Consider the following 23474-nt stretch of genomic DNA (forward strand, 5'->3'; position numbering starts at 1 on the left):
AGAGAGAGAAAGAGAGAGGGAGAGGGTGACAGGTTTTTTACGCGGTGAGTCACTCAAAAATTATCCAACGGGGTTTGAGCTCAAGACGCAGGTCGGAGGAGAGTGAGTAGGAGAGTCGTCGGCAGCTCCAGCGGAGAGAGAGAGAGAGAGAGAGAGAGAGAGAGAGAGAGCAGAGGAAGGCGCAGACTCCAGAGCTCTCACTTTCTCACACGAATTAAAATTGCTTATCGACGCTCTTCTGCTCCAAAGCCGACGTCTTCCTCCGGTACGCTGCAATCATGTTTCTCTCTCTCTCTCTCTCTCTCTCTCTCTCTCTCTCTCTCTCACACACACACACACACACACACGCGCGCGCGCGCGCGCACATACTACTCACCTTAAATCTAACACAGACGACTTGGTTACCTCTGCAGTGATTGCTAAATATCCACCTTAACAGATACAATAGAAATCTCATGACACAAAGGGGATCCAAAGCTGCGCATAGAATCTCTTCCGTGTCTCTGTTAATGCATGAACTGCCGTAAATGTATTTTTTTCACCCTTCACATCCAATGCCTTGCTAACTTGCATGACGTCACCACTCAACTCCTACACTCCAAGCCGCACCACCATTTCAAGGCGATTCAGGTTAGGATAATTGAATTTAATCCTTTCTTGGGTTGAGAGGGAAGGGAGGGGCTGTAGGGGGTGTTCAATCCCATGGCTTAGATCCTGTGGGTCCTCATTGCCGTTTGAACAGTAATCGTAGCTGGAGGTTGACATTCGCGAGCTTGAGATCCTGCCTTGCCTCGATCAGCTATCACCAATATTGAAACGCTAAAGCCGAGAGCGGACCAAACTTCGACAGAGAAAATGAAAGCAGAGGCTGGCAAAAGGCCGGTTGACAATGTCAAAACAATACATGTATGCAAACACACACACATAGGCAGCGTGTGCAGATTAGCTCCAAATGATGGGGATGTGCCTTACAGTCATTATGTTTACAACCGCGCACAAATGATGGGCTAGCAGAAGAGTGCATTCACACTCGTCTCTAGATGTGCTAGCTCTGAGATAGTAGGAGAGGGAGGAGGGTACTCAGTGCTCACCGACCGAAGCTGGAGCTTGGAGCTCATAGCGCTCTCTCTCTCTCTCTCTCTCTCTCTCTCTCGTCTCTTCGCGAGGAAGCTATAGTAAGTCATGAGAAGGGTGGGTGCAGCAAGGGAAGCGTGGCAAGCTGGGCGGCGAGCAATTAGGTGAGAGCCCAAGTTCCAACACGACAATCGAGAAATTCAAAATATTGGACTCCATCTCTCTCCCTCGGGCCTATGGCACACCTCTCTTTGTCTCTCTCTTTCTCTTACATGCACGCAGTGCACACTGGGCTAAACCAGTGCTCAGGCAACAGCAAGGGTAGGCAACAGGAGCGGGACCAATGATCACGACCTGTGAGACGACGCCCTCAAACTCCTATGAAAATTTACTCCACTCCCATCTATCTCTCTCTCTCTCTCACACACACACACACACACAACGCGTTAATCCTCCAGGTACTACTACTTTAATCCCTCTCATGTTGAGTCAATGTTCTCTCTCTCTCTCTCTCTCTCCCTCTCTCCCTCCCGGATTCTTCTTTCTCCTCCTACAGATGCATGAGAAATTGCCATGTGGTAAGGGGGGAGCCGAAATCTCTCCCCTTTTTATTATAGTACTAGTGTGGCCGGCGGTCTTCGATCGTCTCTCTCTGTCTCTCTCTCCCCCCTGCGTACGCATTGTCCTCATTGTAGCCGGATAAAAGAAATTGCGACACGTGACACTGAAAAATCAGTCTCCTTAATATATACTATAGATAGATATAGATATAGATATAGATTACTCTCTAGTCCCAAAGGAAAGGCCACCTCAAGAAACATATTGTCTATGAGCATTGAGCATGCTTGTTTTGTTGAAGCCATTCCAATGTACCTACTCATGTCTCTCAATTTTTATATTGGTTTCCTTGAATTAATAGTCAATGGAGTATGTATCCATGTACGATGGCTTGTCTTCCCCTTGTTTTTGTGTGTTCCGTCGTTCAAGGGAGGACTTATGGGTCACCTTGTCTAATCATTCGTATTGAAGGAATATGTTATGGCCTCTCAGTCAAGGCAGCAATCAAGGCCAATCAACAAAGAACAATAAATGTGGGTAGTGAGGTAAAGCAAAGGGGGAATTGGTGGCAAGGCTCAAGGAAAATATTAATTTGGAGCTAAACATTGCTAAGGCCTAGGAAATGGTGAGGTTTTAGAAGAACGAGCAGTCTAGAAGGCAAGAGGGCTACTACAATATATCAAGAGTTAAGGGAGAGCTTGAGGGAAACAAATGGTTTTGTTGACTGTTGAAAGCTAGTGATTTTATCAATAAATTGCATATAAGGCTTTGGAAAAGATTGGAGAGAGTAGGTCTGCCAATTTTACTTGTGGGTTGAATTAGAGGGTATCATTCCGATATCCTCTTTAAAAGAAAAGTTGATTAAAGCAAGGATCCCAGCGCGTGGGGGGGGGAGAGAGAGATTGTTCAAGATTTTCTAATCTTTATTTCTTTTTGACGATTGAGATCCGTATTTAATTTGTCGCAAACCACTTGGCAAAAAAAAAACAATTATGTCTAAAAAGGCAATTCATCTCCAAAGCGAGGATGGCATGTGGATGCATGACACACTCACACATAGAGAGAGAGAGAGAGAGAGAGAGAGAGAGAGAGAGAGAGAGAGAGAGAGAGATTTCGATGAGGCGCATATTTTTGGCATGGCATCAGATCGATGAGCATGTAACCTGCACAAATTTCATGTCTCTTTTGTGCTCGTCTGGAGCGAAGGCCTTGGGTGTAGTTCTCATCTTTGCATTGCAGGGTGGTTGCATGCTAGTCTAGGCAGGGCAATGGAGGCCGAGCAAAGTCAAAGAATGCACGTTGAGGATGAAGTGACCTCCTCTCTCTCTCTCTCTCTCTCTCTCTCTCTCTCTCTCTCTCTCTCTCTGTGTGTGTGTGTGTGTGTGTGTGTGTGTGTGTGTGTGTGTGTGTGTGTGTGTGTGTGTGTGTGTAGCTGTTTAAATCTTAACTAATAAGTCATAATTGAATTTTTACATTCAAAAGACAGCTGGCCAAGGAATAATGAACTGATATGTACAAAAAAAACTCAGTATTAGAATTATTTAGGTACAATGATTGTAGGAAAGAGATCCTAGTTTTAGTAAAAGATTAGTCCCCGTTCCTCTGAGTTTTCATTACAGGTATTTCATTACAAAAAGGTTGCTTGCCAAAGAAAACAAGAGTCAGGAAGTTAAGATAGAGTCAATGGATTGTTGTATTGTTATCCATGTCCATAATTACAAGCTAGCTTACAGTTAATTTTTTTGTAAATATTTTTAATATGAGTATTACTTTTTCCTAAGTGAAAGAGTTTTCCTTTTAATCCGAGTGGCATATTCCCCAAAGAGAATATCCTTCATGAGTTATTTAACTGTCATTTTAGTGAGGTTTTATCAATAAGCATAGATACTATCTCCTAGGTATAGAACAGATGTTGCATTTATCATACAAATGGAATCCAATGTAATCTATAAGTTACAACCTTATAGCTAGCCAAGTAGTAGAAGCCTAGCCCGACCAAAAAAAGAAACAGACTGTCAAAAAAATATAACAATCTGGTTCTTCATAGAGTGCAACGGATCATATTCCATCCTATAAAAGCAACATAAACTAGAACATGGGTCCGAAAAATGTGGTTCAACAGTTTACCACTCCCTCTATATGGAAGGTTCTTCCAAGTCACAAAAAGTAGACAACAAGCCATTCATTAATACCAGCCAATGCATTAGAAGCAATATTCCATCCTTATCCGCGGTACAACCCTTTCCGAGATTCTATTGAAGCCAAAACTGCCATATACTTACCTTCACAAATAGTTTGAACCTAGAACCATTTCAACACCCAAAACGTTGGGTTATATCCAGCTTTATTTTCAAATATAGATGATGATCTTTTCCTCTGAATGTGAGCACGCACAGTGATATAGAGTACCTAGCGCCTCAGTTGCTACAAGGGCTAAGAGTACCCCCATTTTTTGAAGAGAACCATTTATGCCGAGACTAGGAAATGTGAGAGCGCACAGTAATGCAAATTTTAAACAGTGCCTCAGTTATTATACAGGTCAAGAATAACCCCATTTTTTTGAGAAAAACCAGTTATGCCAAGATTAGGTAAAGCATGCAGACGGTAATTCCTTGCAGCGGGTTTTTTTTTTAAAGAAACCCATTTACAAGATCATATTGCAGTTTAAAGTCATACTGCACACAGTTCCTTTCCAAAAAAGAGCAGAAAAACCCTATCTCCCGATGTATACCAAAGCATTCCAGCCAATCATTATCTTTTACTGGCCTAAGAGGTGCCAACCACACACAGTATGAAGAGCCGACAGACCGCGATAGCTTACCAAAGAAGCGGCATAGCCAGTCCAATGTCAGCAGCACCTCCCATTTATATTACCATGATGTTATATCATACCATGTCAGCCCATAGCAGACGGGGGTGTATCATGCCCATAGTTACCATACCAAGCTAACACCATTCCCTTAGGTGTACAGTCAACAAGATAGGACAAAAAAACAGCTGCTTTGTATGCACAAGCAGTCCCAAGGCCCACAATAATGTCCAAGTACAGTAGTTGTGATTATGCAGCGGCTACTTTCTGAGCCGATACCTAAATTACATGCAAGTATTTCAAAAGAGTCCATTATTTTGCTCAAATGCTAGGCAAAAAAAAATTGTCTTTCTAAGTCTAAGACAAATACACATTGTAAAGCTCGGACGACATCATTCTTCTCTTACCATGCAAGGTATTGCAACACCACTTAAACAAAAACCGAAGCTTAGTAAGGTACCTGTGTTACTTGATCTGCAAGCTCCATTTTGGCAAGATCAGACAGCAGCGAAAAAAAACAGAAAGAAAGACCTACTCCAAGGCTAAGTGAGGGCTAGAGTATGCCCTCACCTCAATATATATAGGATGTCATGCACGCTCCCAGAGTCATCAGTTTGAATGCAATCGGCCGCCCTCAACTGCTCAAGCCTGTAGGCACCATAGCCTGGGGAAGGTGACCGAGAGTGGACAGGGGCCACCTACCCCATGAGATAATTACACTTCACGCTTTGGTCTAAGGGGGGGCCAAGTCCCCAGTCATCTTTATTATGCAACCAGAGGGGGGGGGGGGGGGGGGGGGGGGGGGGGGGGGGGGTGTTTCTTTTGGGAACTTTTTCTTAAAAAATACAACTTATGACCAGTATACCAGTGTGTGTGTGTGTGTGTGTGTGTGTGTGTGTGTGTGTGTGTGTGTGTGTGTGTACCCGCCCTAACCCAGGCACCACACACAATGGGTCGGTAGTAGGCCCATTGTGTATGGGCCTACTACCTTATCAGAGAGATGAGACTCTCTTTTTGAAACAATAGTCTAGGCCAGTTATGGCGAATGAGGGCTTGTATGATGGTGTTCCGGATCTAATTATGGTTAAATCCGTTCTGGCAGTATGTTTTAACTAGTACAGATATCTCTTCCCAGGCCAAAGAGGAGGTAGATGAAGAGTAGCAAATTAAGTCAAGAAGGCCAATACAAGAGCAAATAGAGGCTTTGTATGGCCTATTGCTATTTCTTTTAATGAATTCTATGTGAGGAAGCTTAAGAAGATCCTTTCTCCAGATAAATCTAAGGTCATATCCACCTGTAGATGGGGAGTGAAGGGATATTGAAAGGTAAAGAAATTGGGTTGATTTTCAATAGTCCCCAAAAATAGTCGAATTATCTGGGAGGGAAGTAGGCTCAATGCTTAGGCAGTGGGGGTAGATTAGATCAATCTCTTTAGAGAACATTCTGTTGTTCACACTAAGCAGTTCATCCATATATCTAAAAGTATGATTGAATAATGGAAGTATCTTATGGTTACTTTCAATGTTCTTAAGACACCATTTATATTCAAAAAAAGCCAGGTAAATGTTACACATAAGTGGTGAGCAAGAGAAGCCCATAGGGATGCCAAGGCATTGGTTAAAGCAGCAGCCGCATGTAATAACAATGCAATTATTCAACAGCCAGAAAATATAGGAGCAGAGCTTTGTTTCATTGAAGTGTAGGGGGTGTATGGAGTGAGATGCTTGAATCCATGTGGGTTTCTTGGATAGGGAGATAAAACGATACTTACTCTTTTTAGCATTGGTAAAGGCTAAATTAATAACCTTAGCTAAAACAGTCTTAAGGCTGAGATCTCCAATAAGTGGAATGTTTTCATAGCATTGTGTAATATCAGCTATAAAGATGTGGAAGATATCTTGAGGAAGGTTAAGTGTGACTTCTGTAGCATTTTTTGTTAACCAGAAGGGATTGTATTGGATATTTAGGAAATCCTTGCAGATTCTCTGCTTCTCTGCACAAATGAGTTCCAATTCTGTGAGAATAATATCAAGGCAAAGAGTAATATCTTTGGTGATATCTGTGAAGATACAGTTAGAGGCATCAGATATCCATATGAATTTATGTTTGTGGAATTTATATGTAGAAAATAGTACTGGTAACCTGGTGTTACTAAGTGAATAACTAAGCTGTCCTAGATGTTTAGAGATCTTCTTAGAGATATCTTGCGGCGTATTGTTAGTATGACAGAATTCTTTACCTGATACTCGATCTCAAGCTGATATCCAAGCAAGGTATTTTCACATAATAGTAGGACAGTTGGCGCTTTTTTCAAGCCCGACCACAAGCCATTTATCTGAGATTAGTTGAAAATCAAGAGCTAGTTGAGGTGTAAGCCAAGAGCTATCAGAAGAAAGCCACTTCCTAGGAAGTAGAGAAATTTTATGAAGGAAGCCTTCCTTCACTAATTCCTTTAAGCCCGGTAGGACTGCCATCTCCAGTCGGAGAGCACTGACAAGGTCAGTGAGGCACCTAAGTAAAGTTGATAGGGCAAGGTAAGGGTTTTTTGGATAGTTATGTGATTGAGCCCTTTGGCCAGTAACTTACGTATTGTGACATTATCGATAATGCTAAGGTCCTGAGTACAAACATGGTTACCAAATCCTTCAAAATTCCTGCAGAATGAGGTAAATTGAATGCATGTACAGTAAGGGACTGTTTCTTGTCTAAGAAAGTCATTATTTAAAACTAATCCTTTTATAGGATGATGGTATTTCCATCCTATGAGAATATTGTCAAGCAGTTAATGATTACCAAAAAATAAGTCAAAGCACTCAAAAAAAAGATTTTTTTATAAGATCCAATCGAGAAGCATATTGCGAAACAGACAGTGTATGTAGATAGCACCACAATTCAAATCTTCTTTGCTGAGAACTCTTCTTCCACATGGGTTTGTAGAGACCTGCAATATATTCATGCGTTAGATTTCAGGGAAGTTTCTGATTGTAGGGAATCTGCCTCTCCCTCTTGTGAAGCTACGAGATTTTCCTCGATTAGACGAGGAGCTAGGTGTAAAAAATGAGGTGAAGGAGCTGGGAGTAGCCAAAGAGTTAGCTCTTTTCAGAGCAGGAGAATCATCATCTTCAATACAAGGTTTAAGCAGATTAGTGATGAACTTGACCCCTTTAAATTTAGCATAAGTGGTGAGGTATAGACCGGGCTCATCTGCTTTAAGCTCTTTCAGAATATCATGCATAAGACCACGGAAGATATTAAAGGCAATTTGTGCAATCACAATCTGATTAGCCTGTCCACCTAGCCATGAGCAGATGAGGGATAGATGAAAGTCGGCTGGTTTCTCTGGGAATAACAGATCCAAATGGTTGAGGATAAACCATATTGCATGATCAAACCACATGATGCTTGATTCATAGGTAGCTTTGGGGTCAAGAAACCTGCAAGCACATTTCACATAGGGACGGAAGATATTCCAGATGAACTCTATGTAGAAATCTGGGTTACTTTTTGCAAATTCCATGCTACCTTTAGTACGTATGTACAATCCATCATTTGAGGGGCATTTGGAGTGGTCGATGAGATGAAGGTTAAAGGGTGCTTTAATCAGTTATCCCTTGTCCAAGAATTGCCCACCTTTAAGAATCTTGAGTTTACAGTCTTCCACGGTTGAGGTAGGAAGGTTGGCCAAGTACACCCAGGTTTCACTAAGAATAGGATCCAGGAAGGCTTTGTTAGGCATAACCCACAATTGATGGTCAACTCCGAGAGATTCAATTTCTATTTGTCTTATTAATAAGACAGGAAATACTTTAGAGATTTTTGGTACCATCTCAAGGAGGTTAACATCATTGAGGGAGCAGAGATTATTTTGAAATTCTTTTACTGCTTCTAGTGCTACACTAGAAAATGCCACCAGTTGGAGGGATGGAGGGGATATTTGGGGTGCAGACAAACGAGGGGTTAAGCCCATAGAGTTTCCTAAGGAAGTTTGATAGCTCAGCTCCAGATGAGGAGAACTGGGCAAGCTCCTGCTCATATTGTGAAGCAAGGACAGGAAGTTGAGCAATATATTGGGACAACAAATTAACACCTTCTAGGGGGTCTTTGTCCAATGTAGCCAGAATTTTTACCCAGTCATTAAATGACAACATATGCAAGATAGAAATTTTTTTATCAGAGACAAGAGCTGAATCATAAATAAGTTGTGAAGCATCCAAATTGCTAATACATCTGAGGACAAGAGAGGAGGCCACAGAGAGGGGCTCCGAGTAAGTTCCAATCCTTGAGATAAAGCAAGAGTCTGCAAAAACAATGAGGTCAGGTTTACTTTTTCTTGCCATAGTATGTAATACATAATTTGGCTTTCCTAGCAAGGGAAGGTCTAGTTCTAGTAGCCAAGGCATTCTTTGGTGTATGGTCTTTAAGGTAAAGCTTAATCTAATCAAGAATCTTTGCATGATTCTCAGGGTTGTGATTAGTACTCATGCGAGCTGTCATTCTATAACGTGAGCAGTCCTGAAACAGAGGTGACATAAAGATTAGTAGAGTGTCTATATTGTAAAGTATACTTGGTCCTGCAAACGTTCAACCGGCAAAGTCAGACACTATGGTAGCCGCGAGCAAGGAACCAAAAAAAGACTCTAAAAGGGGCCACCTAACACCAGCCTACCAATGAAGGATTTATAGACTGTGGGTCCAATTTAGAGCTCCATTCCTAAGATAATTTCCTAGGCCAGCATCCTGGTTTTCCCCAAAAAAAAAGAAACCTTATCTATAGGATGTGTGTGTAGCTGTTTAAATCTTAACTAATAAGACATAATTGAATTTTTACATTCAAAAGATAGCTAGCCAAGGAATAATGAACTGATATGTACAAAAATAACTCAGTATTAGAATTATTTAGGTACAATGATTGTAGGAAAGAGATCCTCTTTCAATAAGACTAGTAGTAAAAGAACTTCCCCGTTCCTCAGTGAGTATTTCATTACATAAAGGTTTTCTTTTGCCAAAGAAAAGAAAGCCATCCAAGATAAGATAGAGTCCTTACCTACATCCATCCAAACAAGACAACAATTTAGTCAACTTGGATGTGTTTTACAGGTATCAATGGACCATACTAGTTGTTATCCATGTCCATCTTACAAAACGTTTTTAACTTTAAACAAGCTAGGTCCACAATATTCTTTTTGTATATGAGTTAAATTATTACTTTTTCCTAAGTGACAGAGTTTTCCTTTTAATCCGAGTGGCATATTCCCCAAAGAGAATATCCTTCATGAGTTATTTAACTGTCATTTTAGTGAGATTTTATCAATAAGCATAGATCCTATCTCCTAGGTATAGAACAGATGTTGTATTTATCATACAAATGGAATCCAATGTAATCTATAAGCTACAACCTTATAGCTAGCCAAGTAGTAGAAGCCTAGCTCGGACCAAAAAAAAGAAACAGACTGTCAAAAAAATATAACGGTCTGGTTCTTCATAGAGTGCAACGGATCATATTCCATCCTATAAAAGCAACATAAACTAGAACATGGGTCCGAAAAATGTGGTTCAACAGTTTACCACTCCCTCTATATGGAAGGTTCTTCCAAGTCACAAAAAGTAGACAACAAGCCATTCATTAATACCAGCCAATGCATTAGAAGCAGTATTCCATCCTTATCCAAGGTACAACCCTTTCCGAGCTTCTATTTAAGCCAAAACTACCATATACTTACCTTCACAGACAGTTTGAACTGAGAACCATCTCAACACCCAAAACGATGGGTTATATCCAGCTTTATTTTCAAATATAGATGATGATCTTTTCCTCTGAATGTGAGCACGCACAGTGATATAGAGTACCTAGCGCCTCAGTTGCTACAAGGGCTAAGAGTACCCCCATTTTTTGAAAAGAACCATTTATGCCGAGACTAGGAAATGTGAGAACGCACAATAATGCAAAATTTAAACAGTGCCTCAGTTATTATACAGGTCAAGAATAACCCCATTTTTTTGAGAAAAACCTGTTATGCCAAGATTAGGTAAAGCATGCAGACGATAATTCCTTGCAGCGGGTTTTTTTTTTAAAGAAACCCATTTACAAGATCATATTGCAGTTTAAAGTCATACTGCACACAGTTCCTTTCCAAAAAAGAGCAGAAAAACACTATCTCCCGATGTATACCAAAGCTTTCCAGCCAATCATTATCTTTTACTGGCCTAAGAGGTGCCAACCACACACAGTATGAACAGCCGACATACCCCGACAGCTTACCAAAGAAGCGGCATAGCCAGTCCAAGGTCAGCAGCACCTCCCATTTATATTACCATGATGTTATATCATACCATGTCAGCCCATAGCAGACGGGGGTGTATCATGCCCATAGTTACCATACCAAGCTAACACCATTCCCTCAGGTGTACAGTCAACAAGATAGGCTAGAAAAATAGCTACTTTGTATGCACATGCAGTCCCGAGGCCCACAATAATGTCCAAGTACAGTAGTTGTGATTATGCAGCGGCTACTTTCTGAACCAATACCTAAATTACATGCATGTATTTCAAAAGAGTCCATTATTTTGCTCAAATGCTAGGCAAAAAAAAAATTGTCTTTCTAAGTCTAAGACAAATACACAGTGTAAAGCTCGGACGACATCATTCTTCTCTTACCATGCAAGGTATTGCAACACCACTTAAACAAAAACCGAAGCGTAGTAAGGTACCTATGTTACTTGAGCTGCAAGCTCCATTTTGGCAAGATCAGATAGTAGCAAAAAAAAACAGAAAGAAAGACCTACTCCAGGGCTAAGTGAGGGCCAGAGTATGCCCTCACCTCAGTATATATAGGATGTCATGCACGCTCCCAGAGTCATCAGTTTGAATGCAATCGGCCGCCCTCAACTGCTCAAGCCTGTAGGCGCCGTAGCCTAGGGAAGGTGATCGAGAGTGGACAGGTAATTACACTTCACGCTTTGGTCTAAGTGGGGGCCAAGTCCCCAGTCATCTTTATTATGCAACCATGGGGCGGGGGGGGAGGGGGGGGAGTTTTTCTTTAAAAATACAACTTATGACCAGTATACGAGTGTGTGTGTGTGTGTGTGTGTGTGTGTGTGTGTGCGCGCGCGCACGCATGTGCTGCAAGCCTCCAAGCCTATGCATCTCTCCCATCCTAGAAATGAGCATGTCAGCTTACACTTGGGACCAGAGTATCGAGGATGGAATGGCAAGTGAGAAGGACAAGGGAGATCTGTAGACGATGGAAAGGGCGAGGTGGAGAGTGTGGCAATGTCGTGCCAATACAGTGCACCAGAGCAGGCATGGAGCGAGTGGCGAGCAGGATTTGATTTCACACTATCGACTATGGTAGTTTTTGAGGAGGGGCCGGTGGACTACAAGAGAGTGGGCCTCTCTTGTGTTGTACGTCAGCACGAGTGGAGCATAGGTGGGACTGGCTACAAGGACAAGGGGAAGACCAGAGAGAATGGGGGTTTGGGGACTTTTACTTTTGAAATCGTTAAGAGATGGAAACCTTGCAGACTAATTCATTAAACGGTGCAATTGGGATGGAGCAAGTAGGGTGTAATGAGTATGTATAAAGAGGATTACATATAGAGAGGTGGTATCTTTATATCAATGGTGCTAATGATTCAATGAGGAAGTCTTCACGGTGAAGAATATTGAGCAAAGCTCAAGGAAGATTTGTTTATGTTATTAAAAATTCTTAATGGCTTTTGGTGAGAAAGAGAAAGACAAATTTAAGTACACGGCATAAAGGGAACATGATGATATGTTGGAGCAACTAGAGGTTTTGAAGTCAAAGTCAATTACTATCGAAACTGTGGATGCACTTAAGGGAGTTCTAACAAGGAGTGTTTGGCTTCAAGATGCTTAGATGTCAAAAGATGATTGCAAAAGTGTAGATATGCTTGGTGAAGAATCAATGAGTAGTTTGTACTGGAATAAGGTGAAGGTTGAAGAGTCAGTTATCAATATTTAAGATCATGTAATGAAATCGAAGGTTAAAGTGTGATTAAAGGTGATGAAAGACCATATTAGGTATTTTGGTAAGAATATTATATTATGGGAAATTCCAAATTGACCACATTCATGTAATTTGAGAATTATCCACTTAAAGTGGGAAAATACGAGGAAAACATGTTGATTTATGGTTGGTAAATAGAGTGAAAATCATAATTGATTACGGTGTTGACAAATACCAAAAGTCAAGAGGATGCACTACACAGGAACTCTTATAGATATTCCAAATTACATAAAACAAATGAAGATATAAATAAAGATCTTGTTCAGAAAATTGACTTGTATAGTCACAATAGAAGCTCCAAATAAATTTACTCCAAGTTTGATACCACATATACACTTTGATCCAAGTGTGGTTGATGTGCACGCATGAGGCCTTCTTTGGCTTTTTAAGCATGCCGTTTTGGAATCTTAATTCTAGAAAATGGTCCTTCTTTGTTGGGTCTCCAAAACCAAACAATTGCATCTACAGTTTCCACACTTGGATCTTTATAGTTGACAACCCAAAAACCCTTCCAAAAATTGTTGTAAGCTTGAGCATCTATCATCCCACTCTTTCTTGCACAAGGTGCCCAATATTGGATCAATATTTTTTTGTAGTTTGGTGATGTAGGCTCATTATCAATGTCACAAAGAGCCACTACAAGCCAAACTAGATAGATTTCTATTTCATTTGGAACTAGCGTAACAAAGTCACTTTGATGCACATGACACATAGGGTCAAACTCTTCCCTTGGTCTATCTCGTTGAGGCCCACAAAAATGTTCATTCAACTCCTCAAGGCCTAGGATTTGGTCCGCTCCTTGATGTAAACTCCTTGTAGTACTTTGTAGGTTACCAAGTTATTGAGTTTTTGGCCAAAACATTTTATACAAGACTCCCCCTTATATGATTGGTTTTCCAATATCTTCAATTATTTTTCTCCAATAATCTATCACAGGTCTACAGTACCGCGGTACACTTGAGCCATTTCCTAAATTCTGCCAAAACTTTACATGGTTTTTCAACCCTGAAATTGCCTCTTCATGAGCCTTGACATATTCCGCCATTTACACAAGGTGGATCTCCATGTGGTAGCATTGGCTTTCCTTTTGTGTCTATTTTCCAAAGGCAAATACTTCCACTCCAACTTGAAACACCTACATGTGCCTTATATTGCATCATTGGTGTCTCAGCCTACATAAAGAACCTAAATTGAAGTGGCTTGGAATGGCCAACAAGCATGTCTTGTCCATCACAAACATAGCCATCACTGTATTGCTTGAAATCGGGGATCTTTGTGAGCAAAAATGGAGCTGGAGATAAAGATGAGCCATTTCATAATGTATCCATCAAATGTGGCAAAGTATAGGTTTGGGTAACTCTCAACTTCTTTGAAAACTTATTGAACATAGCATCTATACCCACACCCACACAATCATCACCTTCTTGAAAGTTGACATAATCATGTGGAAATACATATAAGATGGTCCCTTCATTCACAGTTTGCATCATTGTATTGTCCTTTAGAAGGACCCTCTGATGTCTCCAAGATTCTCGAATTGATGTTTCCAATTTTGGGCTTGTTACAAGTATTGCATCTGTAACTAGAGGATCAAAATGATTCCCTACTTCATCATTATTGTAGCTTTCATTTGTGTCAATCAAGTTGCCATTTATTAAAGAAGATTGCAAATGAATCTTTGACCACCGAGCAGCACTCCATAATGAACCTTGGAGAGATGAATTATTCATTGTAGGAAATGGTAGGACCACATCTTTCAAGCATTCCTCCACTAGTATGGATACATTTACTTGCCCTATCTTTGTACCACCACAAGTGGAATCTGGATATGTTCTACACACACAACCAATTCCAATAGTTTCATTGTCAAGAATCATATGCACTTTCTCCCCAGATTCAAAGTCCATCCTATAAGTGAGAAAGATGACCTTGTTAAATCCATAGTCACACATAAATTACCTTTAATCAAAATTTACATTCTCCATTACACAAAATACACAAGGATATGAATAATATAACTCCATTATCCAATTGGATGAGCGCCAATCAAGTCTACAATAAAAAATTGGCTAATCTTGTTCCTCCATTGTCTCAATTTAATGGGGCTTGACTTGGATGGGTGGAGGACCTCAAGTACTAATCCTCCATGCTACAACATGCACAATATTTGCATAGGTTGGACAAGTGGTGGAATTTGAGATAAACAACCCATGGTGCAACAATGGGTTGAAAGCTAGAAATCTTGTATCAATGCTCAATACCTTATTTTAAGAAGTGATAGCCCTTGCTCTTTTAATGGAGTCAATATTGGAAAGTGATGGACGAGCTTGTGCTTACAGAAAAGAGAATCCCCTTGCTATATCAGAGCATAAATAGCACAAGTATTAAACCTATTTTAAATGCCCATTGCCACCAATAAACTACTGTAGGACATATTTCTCAATGTCCAAGTAGCCCTTGAGGCTTTCAATGGAAGCAAGGTTGGAGAAGTCGTAGGTCTTGGAACCAAAACCCCCTTGATGTATTGAAGCATAGCTTGGACAAATGGTGGACATATGTGTAATGACCAATGTTCAAGGTGAACTATAAAGCAAGGTTGGACAAGTGGTGGACCATGTTTTGAATCTTGAGACCAAAAACCGCTTGATGTATCAGAACAAGAGATGGATTTTGAGACCAAAAGATCCTTGATGTTTTAGAGCATATAGGTTGGACATGTGGTGGACCTAGTTTAAATGGCCAATCTCCAAGGTTAGGTGGACTACTACAAATTTGGACTACTATATTAGAGCATAGCTTGGACAAGTGGTGGACCTAGTTGTAATGACTAATGTCCAGGGTGAACTATTGTAGGACCTTCCTTCTCAAAGCAAGGGTTGGACAAGTGATAAACCAAGTGTTGGATATCTAGAGTATAGGTTGGACAAGTGGTGGACCTAGATCTAATGGCCAATGGTAAAGTAGGTGAACTACTACAGGAGTTTTCCAAAGCAAGGCTTGACAAGCGACAAACCAACTAATGGATATTGATATAAGAACCCCTTGATATATGGTTTTTTCACGTTTCAATAGAGATTAGGTTGGACAAGTGGTGGACCTAGTTCAAATGGCCAATCTCCAAGGTTAGATGGACTACTACAAATTTGGACTACTATATAAGAGCATAGCTTGGACAAGTGGTGGACCTAGTTGTAATGACTAATATCCAAGGTTAGATGGACTACTACAAATTTGGACTACTATATAAGAGCATAGCTTGGACAAGTGGTGGACCTAGTTGTAATGACTAATATCCAAGGTGAACTATTGTAGGACCTTCCTTCTGAAAGCAACAGTTGGACAAGTGATAAACCAAGTGTTGGATATCTAGAGCATCGGTTGGACAAGTGGTGGACCTAGATCTAATGGCCAAAGGTAAAGTAGGTGAACTACTACAGGAGTTTTTCAAAGCAAGGCTTGACAAGCGACAAACCAAGTGATGGATCTTGATACAAGAACCCCTTGATATATGGTTTTTCCACGTTTCAATAGAGCTTAGGTTGGACAAGTGGTGGACCTAGTTCAAATGGCCAATCTCCAAGGTTAGGTGGACTACTACAAATTTGGACTACTATATAAGAGCATAGCTTGGACAAGTGGTGTGTAAGGTCTCCGACCCCGAGCTAAAAGAGCACCATTGTACCATGAAAAGATCATAATGGAAAAAGTTACTATTTTTAGCAGTTTTCCAAATTCTGTCAGTGCCATGATGTTTAGAATGTTATAAAGCTTCCAAAAGTGAATTAAAATAATTTTTGTTAAAAAAATCCAAAAATAGTAAGTTTTTGGTCACCCGACCCGTCCAGTTTTGACCGTCTCGAAAAACTGCACCCGTACCCCGAATTTGAAACAAATGCATTTTCGGACCCCGGGGACTGCTAAATATGGCAGGTACTCGGACCAGTACGCCTTAGTTAGAGCTTAGTATAGCAATTTACGACATTAAATTCCGACTCGTATGGGCCGTTTTAGCCTAAAACCAATGTTTCATAAAGTTGTGCGGGGAGGCACCGGGGCTCGAGACTGTGTGGGAACAGGTTCCAGGCCACTCAGAGCCAGCTTTAGCAGCTAGGGAGTGCCCTCTTGTCTTGTGGGAGTTGTGGGAGAGTTTCCAAGCTTGAGAGTGAGTGTGAGAGCCAGTTAGACTAGCTAACTGGACACTTGGTAGGCAGGAAACTAGACTTGCCATGCATGATGTGAGAGCTCACTCAGATGCAAATAGCAAGGCTGGTCGATTTTCAACTTGGAGGAGCCTATTTAAAGGTGTGCTCACACACACACACACATGCTCACACACACACACACCCAGTACACACACACACACCTTGGGGAGGTGCTGCCGGCACACACAATTTTTGAAGGAAAAGCAAGGAGGGAGGTGCTGCCAAATTCTCGTCTTGAGAACTCATTGGATCAGAAAATCAAGAGGATTCTCAGCCCCTAATCACGGTAATCATGGTTTAATTCCTGCTCTTCTTAATTCTCTTCATTATTGTCCAAATTCCTCGTCTATTATGCTTAATCCTAGCTATAATTCTCAATAGCTGCTCTCTAATTTTACATAGTTGTATTCCATTACATAATCATCATCCAATTAGCTAATTTATGCAGCCATTCATCATTCTTAATCACTGATTAATACATGATTAGGAGATAATTCTCTCTCTAGGCAGCATAGTAATTAATTGTCAGCCAGTAATAATGTAGATTTGATGAAATTCATTCTTTTATCACTCAATAGTGTTGTGATTAAATTAGATTCAATTTTCTCACACATTAAGATGTGATTAAGGTAAAATTAATACTTCATTAGGCCACTAAGAAGAAGATTTCCTAACACCTATGCATGCGGTAACTCTGCATCTTTCTTATTACACTAGTAAAGTGATTTAGCTTTTTTAATCCATCTCTCTTGTAAATTAATTAGTAAAATTCTGAAATTCCTTAATCATCTAAGACAAGTAATTATCTTTAGAGCCGGTTCCCATAGGATAAGTAAAGTATTACCCATAAAAATTACTAGGTCTCGAAGGAAAAATCTAACCCTCTTGCATAAGGAGGATTGATCAATGATTATAATCTGCCATTTGGATTGTTATGATGCTCTCGGACTTTAGCTCTTTTCTTCAAGTTTAAGTAGTGAGTATAAAATGGCCCCGGTTAAGAGAACTCGCTTCGGTGGTGCCCACGATCGCGAGGCGGGAACGAGCAATGTGAATGGAAAGGGAAAAGCTCCCATGGACGAACAAGCACCGGCCATCTCACGAGCCATTAACGAAGAAATGGAAGAGGTAGGTCACAATTTTATTCAGTTGTTTAATTTAACATTGCACACGTTTAGCTAGGAAGGAACATATCCCCAAACATGTTGGAGAAATCTGACGGAAACCTCGGCATTTGAATTCATTTGTATATTAAAGTCTAAGGTAGGAAAGAAATGATTGATGGATATACTGTTTATAATAGGAAAGAATGTTTGCTAGGGAAAATTTAGCTCGGCATGTTCATTCTATTTCCAATGTTGAATTAGTCCGAACCCCCTCCTGATCACAGGGGGCAGAGTTCCTGGTTAAGGGCTCTTGAATCCACGTCTGCTGGTTAAGAGGTGGATACCCACGTCTGCTGGTTAAGCAGGGGGAACCCACGTCTGCTGGTTAAGCGGTGGGAATGTCCATGTCGTGCTTTCTATGCGGTGGACATACCTAGTTGTATGGGCAGCTAGGCGACAACGGGAGGAGTAAACTCTCACTAGAGGGGGGATGTTGTACCTCCAGAACATTGGAATTTTAATGAACAAGTTTGAGTAGAATTTTTACTATAGTTACTGTCTTGGTGCCGTTTGCAATACTGATTGAAGGGTTGTCTTAACGAACATTGTGATTCGGAATCTAATCAAGGAATGTTTATGTTGAACAATCATTGTGGTAGTAACTAGGACACACAAGGAAGTGTGAGTGTGGGGGTGGAAAGTGGGGGCTTGGCTCAGGTTGCCAATGCCTATGAGAAGGGTGGTCCCGATTGGTCGGGAACTCTCTGTCCCCATAGTGTTTAAATCGATACTAGTAATACTCATTGCCCCTAGAGCGGCAAAGTCTCAATTGTACGTGCCTCTGAAACATGGGAAAAAGGCACTCGGGGTTTCTCTCCTCTTGGAAGGTGGGTCTTAGGATCGCTAGATAGTTTAAGTACGCTTCCCCTACGAGGTGGAGCTAGATCTCATTGCTAGTAGGCTCGAACTCAACTCACTTTGTGATGAGAGATCGTCCGCTAGTTGAACCGTGAACCACTTTGTTTGCTTCCGTTATAGATCTAGTGGCCACCAGGTTCACCATCAGATCCGCCGTTTGACTCGGCGGGGTGGGGACCTCACATGGTGGACCTAGTTGTAATGACTAATATCCAAGGTGAACTGTTGTAGGACCTTCCATCTCAAAGCAAGGGTTGGACAAGTGATAAACCAAGTGTTGGATATCTAGAGAATCGGTTGGACAAGTGGTGGACCTAGATCTAATGGCCAATGGTAAAGTAGGTGAACTACTGCAGGAGTTTTCCAAAGCAAGGCTTGACAAGCGATGGACCAAGTGATGGATCTTGATACAAGAACCCCCTTGATATGTTAGAGCATAGCTTGGACAAGTGGACCTAGTTATAATGGCCAATGTTAAATATTGAAGAACTATAAGACCCAAGAGCATAGCTTGGACAAGTTGTGGACCTACTTGTAATGGCCGATATCCAACGTGAAGTATCTGTCTTTTTGTGTGTATTTTCTTTCTTTTTTTTCTCTTATTTTATGGTCACAGTTCAAATTAGAGCATGCAATAGCTCAAAACAGAAGTATAGTTTGGGAGAATCTTGGCACACTTTGAAGCATAGTGTTTGACCTCCAAAATAAGCAATTTTCATCTAGGCCAAAATAAGCTAGTCTCATATATCAAAGATAAGGATCAAGATTAAGATCAAGGCCAGCCCAATTGGGCCTCTTTGTTTCTTGCAATTCAATTTACCTTAGGTTATTTTCTCAAAATAATTCACTTTGGGTTTTTCTTCAAAAAATAGATTTTTATGCATATTCTTTATTTAAAATATTTTTAAAATCTTTTTTACTCATTTTAAATTTAAGTTTTAATTCTTCAATAAAATTTTAAATTTAATAATTTAAATATTTTTAATAATATATTTATATGTTTTAAATTTTAATTATAATAGTGCCTAAAATAAGAATTAAAAATTTGACTCGATGACATGCATGTACATAGTGTTTCAGAATGTGTTTTAGGTCATTTAGAACCATTGGTCAAGAGGTGGGAGCCTCTTGTCGCCTCCCGACGCGATTGCCAAGCGGGGCCTGAGGCAGTGCATGGCGTAGGGTTCGGGACAGCGCCCCGGGCGGGATCGAGGTGTGGCAAGAATGCTCACACGCAGGGACGCTCACAGGAAGCATCACACACAAGCAGCATCATGCATAGGTAACATCCCACTCGAGCATCACACATAGGCGCCATCACACACACAGACATCGCACGTAGGCATCTCACACGCAGGCATCACACACACAGGTACAACATTTGCGCGCACAATTTGCCCATCAAAATATATCCAAGGTGCGGAGACGACATCACACACGGGCGTGTACGGAACCGCGACATCCCACATACAACAGGCGTATAACAATAGGTATGTCTCTCCCTCTCTCTCCCTCCCTCTCTGTCTCTGTGTTTTTGTGTGTTTCTCCCTACCTCTCTGTCTCACTGTACTTCTGTATGTTTCTGTTGCACGCTCATACACATTAATTTCTCTTCAAGATACAAGAAAGCATAGACCAAATCTGTCATCCATGCTCTCTGGCCTCTTCTCTCATTGCGTAGATTCATCGATTTACATGTATTCGCCTATATTACATGCACATATGACATAATTTATGCCTGTGTATGTATGTATGTGTGTTATTTCATTTTCAGATTCATGCTTGCATAATGTAGATACATGATAAGATGCACAAAAAGCATGCATGCATAAGCAGAGATAATTAAAACATTGAAATACTTGTAAACTTGAATAAGTGACTTACTTGTGTGATCCGTTAAGATTGTTTCTTGCACTAAAGCAGTGGATCTTTGTTGACTTTCTTTTCCTCTAATCTTCTTGTAAATCCAATTGCAACTTTTGCTTCTCAATAAAAGTAGTGTAGTGTACATCTATGCCTGATGGACATAATTGGTTGAAATGTGGGCAAACAAAGAATAATACATGTTGTTAAGGTTGTTTCTTGCATTGAAGTGGTGAATCTTTGTTGAGTTTCTTTTCCTAATCTTCTTGTAAGTCCAATTGCAATTTTTGCTTCTCAACAAAAGTAGTGTAGTCTACATTCATGCCTATTGGACATAATCGGTTGAAATGTGGGCAAACAAAGAATAATACATGTAAACAAAAATGGAATCCTATTGGGAAATAGAGAAATGGTTCACATTTTTTGAATGAATATATACACTAGAAATTTCTCCCTCTTTGATAATCTAGGCTAAATATGTTGGTGTTTTTGTCTGGAATATAGCTTGTGCAAGTAGTGGCTCTTGTGTAGGTTGCACAAATGGTGGACCTTGAGGCAAGCAGATTATAAGGATCTCAAAACAACACCTTGTATATTCAATCCTTCTTTGCATATAGGTTGGACAAGAGGTGCTTTGAGGTGCGTTAATTTGAGTTTAGGCGGGATAGCTACATTGAACAAAGCTAGCTTCTAAATATTTTGAATTTAGGCGGGATAGTTACATTAAACACAATCCAAATCTAGGTGGAAAATTTTGAATTAAGGCGGGATAATCAAAGAACATTGGGCGTTATATTTTAAATTTCAGCGAATAAAATTTAAAATTGGGCAAAATTTTTTGAAATAAAGTGGGAGAATTTGAATTGAAGCGGGAGAATTTTGACTTGAAGATTGGACAAGTGGTGGACCTTGATGTACAACATATGATGTACAATATATGTTTCAAATGAGCCTAGCTTGGACTGTGGGGGACCTAGCTTAGATAGGTGATTTTCCATGTTCCAATGGAGCCTAGCTTGGACACAACACAATGAAATATAGGTTGGACAAGTGGTGGACCTTGGTGTACAATATATGTTTCAAATGAGCCTAGCTTGGACTGTGGGGGACCTAGCTTAGATTGATGATTTTCCATGTTCCAATGGAGCCTAGCTTGGACACATGGTGAAGCTTGCTTCTATCCCACGTTTCAATACAGTTAGTTTGGACAAGTGGTGGAAGTAGTTTGGACAATTAGCGGGCCTAGTTTATACATCAAGTACACCTTGCATCTCTAAAGGTTGGTTAGTGGTGGCCCTTTGGATATAACCACACATTTTTTATGTAGCCTAGCTTGCACAAGCAGTGAACCTTTGCTCCCCTCCATGTTTCAAGGTAGCCTTGATTCGACAAGTGGTTTTCCAAGTCCCATGGAGCCTAGTTTCTACCTTATATCTCAATAGAACTTAGCTTGGACATGACATAATAACTAATATCTAATTCTTCTTAATGATTTTCTCATGTTAAACTGATCATTTAATATAGGGAAGTGTCAGGGGAGAAAAAGCTAGAATATTGGTTAAGCTGGCAAACCAGCCAAAGGAGGGAAAATAGGGATCCAAAGGGGGGGGCATTTGCAAAAGACCAATGTGAAAACAATGGGCTTCAAAGACCCTAAGGTTCATCCCATTAGGACTTCCAAAATGCTAAGGTTCCAAAATTCAAAGGTTAGGTCCAATGGTCAAAACCTAGGGCAATTTGGATGCTTGTGGGAAGACTCAAAAGTCTTCCCACATCCCTAGATAGGAGGGGGCGAGCCCTTTTAGTAGGGGATGATAGAGAAACACACACATTCACAGGCTCTCTTTACACAAAGGGAATAGGGGACACATGTCATCTCCCTAGGCCAGTTGCCCCCAAGATGCATTAAATTCCTATTGGATGGCCATAGAGGTGGACCAATGAGACTTAAGGCTAGAGTACATTTAGTTTAATTCATTTTAAACCACTTGATAAAAGAACCAATAGAAATTAAGCTCTTTAGAAGACTATTGGATAGTCTCCCAAGGGGTCCAATGAGCATTCAGCAGCCCAATGGCTTGCTTGATTCCTATTGGCCAGAAGACAAAGGGGTCCAATGAGAGTTTAATTGAATTAATTAATTACCTAAATCTCTCACAAAAGGGGAAAGGGGGACACATGTCACAAGGCTATCACTTATGCTTCTTAATTATCATTGGCTAAGCTTTGCAGGGTCCAATGGGGTGCCAGCATGAGTAAAATGCAAGAAGAGTTGACCAAGAGATAGAGGGGGCTGATGTCGCAAGGCATTATCACTTACACACTCACACAATCTCATGTGTGAAGTAAAGAAGACTTCTCTCCTTATCAAGTTTTAATGGAAAGCTCATCATCTACTCCAAGCTTGTGAGAAGGGAGACCTACACCAACAACTCTTGGCTTTGTGATGCAAATCCAACCAAGAGCCAAGCTTCAATGCATGCTCATCTCCTCTCCATGCTAATTAATAAGCAATGCTAAGCTTTCATGAGTGATTATGTGAGGAGATAAAATTCTTTCTTGTAAGAATACTCCTTCTTCCTCTCAATCTACTCTCATACCCCGCTAGCTCTCACCATCTTTGAAGGTGTGTGAGGTCTTGGGTCTGAGACCGTGAGGGAATAGATGTTGTGTTTTACAAGTTTTATCTTGGTGCTTGAAGCTTCCATCTTCATTGCACCAGCAAGTTATTGAATGAACACAAAGTATTATATTGTAAAATGTCTCCCTTGATGGGGGAAATCTATAATACAAAGCCTTTTGGAGGGGGGACCGGCTCCATGTAAATCCGGTCCTCAATTGTTGTCAATAGATTAATTTCTCTCTCTTTTGAAGTATTTTTCATGCCTATCTAACTAGGTGTTATGCTTTATGTTG

At 40.6% G+C, this 23474-nt stretch overlaps 1 long non-coding RNA gene across 1 annotated transcript; it reads right to left on the reverse strand.

Moving 5' to 3' along the window:
* Positions 1-478: 478 nt before the first annotated feature.
* On the reverse strand, positions 479-1177 carry LOC147428739 (uncharacterized). Its single transcript, XR_015186058.1, has 2 exons — positions 973-1177; positions 479-868 (listed from the first exon to the last, which is right to left on the reverse strand). It is a non-coding gene; the product is annotated as an uncharacterized LOC147428739 (long non-coding RNA).
* Between the last annotated feature and the right edge of the window lie 22297 nt (positions 1178-23474).

The sequence above is a fragment of the Adiantum capillus-veneris genome, chromosome 23, assembly GCF_014529385.1.
Source record: "Adiantum capillus-veneris isolate H3 chromosome 23, ASM1452938v2, whole genome shotgun sequence".
NCBI classification, from domain to species: domain Eukaryota; kingdom Viridiplantae; phylum Streptophyta; class Polypodiopsida; order Polypodiales; family Pteridaceae; genus Adiantum; species Adiantum capillus-veneris.